General features: G+C 42.1%; 1 pseudogene; it reads right to left on the bottom strand.

The window, feature by feature from the left end:
• Positions 1–210: 210 nt before the first annotated feature.
• Positions 211–1,157, bottom strand: LOC102821991 (annotated as a pseudogene).
• Positions 1,158–1,831: the final 674 nt, after the last annotated feature.

The following is a 1,831-nucleotide window of genomic DNA, read 5'->3' as shown; positions in this document are numbered from 1 at the left end:
GGTCCTCAGCATACAGCCCCTTGCCCTCTCTGGATCTCAAGTCCCCAGCCACTCCATCTCTTCATGTCATCTTCTCTGCCTCCATCTCAGGCCTCACTGCTTCTCTGGGTAGGGTCCCGCTCTCTGCTCTTCTCCATTGATGGTCCCAGGATCCTTCACTCCTAGACTGAAAAGTTATTCACTCCCCTCCTTGCTGTAAAATGTCCACCTTTACATTTCCAATCCTACAGTCACATAGTGGCTTCCTCCTTTGATGAAGGTGAGAGTGCCTCTTTGTTCCTTCAGGATCCCAAATCACTCATTCTAAGCGATCCCTGTCTGTTTTCCAATACTATTCATGTCAAATGGTAGGGGACACCTTTAGGAACTTTCTTCACATCAGATTGCTCCTGTTTTGCCAAGAATGAGGGCACCGAAGTATGAGTTAATTGTAGTTTCTGAGTTACTGGGCATTGAACTGCTCCAGGATTGTCAATGGATACAGTCAAAACTCCTCCATTTGTGGTGGAAGTCCTCCATTGATGAGTTCTCTTTGCTACTACATCATCCAGCAGTTGTTCTGTGTTCAACTGGGCCAGAACCTTCTTCTGAAACGAAAAGTTGTCTGACAAATATTTTTCTGATAGCTTAATTTACTTTCACTCCTGGTAAAGTTGGCTGGAACGTTATTTTTCTGGTTAGGTCACTTGAGAACTGCAACTGGTTTCCTAGCACTTCATTTTGTCTCAGGAGGTCTGTCTTCCTTTTCAGCACTGGAAAGTATCATTCTATATTCCTGTCACTTAAAGAAAGGTGTACGATTCATTGGACTAATTCCTTTCTGGATTCCAGTTGCTTTTCTGACTTCAAGGCCAGTGGTAAGTCCATAAGGACATCTTTTTCCAGGCATTACTCTTCTTCTACAACTTAGACTATTTTTACCAAAACCAGAATTCTGTTGGATTCCCCACCGTACTCTCATCCTGAATTGCCAAGCACCACTTTGCTGGAGTCCTCTGTCTAGTCTTGGAAAATTCTGCTTCTTTACTTTTTTTCGATTCAATTTGATGATATCATACAAAGACATATCGATTTTGTCAAGGTTTCATTGTTGCGGGCTTTCGAAGGAGGCAGCTGGTTCACATGGGTCCCACTAACTGGGTACCAAACCAGCTCATGGTTGGCGACATTGTACTGGAAGAGTCAGAGGGAAGGCCAGGGACTGAGAGCCTTTTATTCTTGACGACAAAGTGAGCCTTATTTGAGATGTTAGGTGTATCCTATGTTAACACCTCTACTTCTTTTGCCAATGCTTATTTTTTCAATTTTGTTTCAGTCCTGCATTTTCATCAGAGAATGTGAATTAGAGTCAGATGAATGTAGATGTTACCAGTGGTCTGTAACTTCCTCTTCACAGAGTGCCTTCAACTTATTATCCAAACTACATTGGAATCAAGTACTGCAATGTGGCAGAAACGACTTGGGGGGAGGGAGTGGTGGGAATGAACTCAGTTTAGAAACTGCATGGTGTTAGCAACCATAGTGCTTATCACACATTTATTTTCAAGGTTTCCATAATTTTAGTTTCTGATTTAAAAGGTAGTGTTAAAAAGTAAAGTTCATTTTCTTCAATGATACAGGAAGTTAAGGTAAGAGAAGATGCTAATATCTTTTTAGACTTTGTTGTTGTTGTTAGGTGTCATCAAGTCAGTTGTTAGGTTGTTGTTGTTGTTAGGTGCTATCAGTCAAGCTGACTGATAGCAGCCCTATGCACAACAGGACGAAAGACTGCTCAGTCCTTGGCTAACCTCACAATTGTTGCTACGCTTGAGCCCATTGATGTTGCCACTAT

The sequence above is a fragment of the Chrysochloris asiatica genome, unplaced genomic scaffold, assembly GCF_000296735.1.
Source record: "Chrysochloris asiatica unplaced genomic scaffold, ChrAsi1.0 scaffold00169, whole genome shotgun sequence".
NCBI lineage: Eukaryota > Metazoa > Chordata > Mammalia > Afrosoricida > Chrysochloridae > Chrysochloris > Chrysochloris asiatica.
Note: the sequence above shows the minus strand (reverse complement) of the source record. Positions and strands in the feature narration are given on the sequence as shown.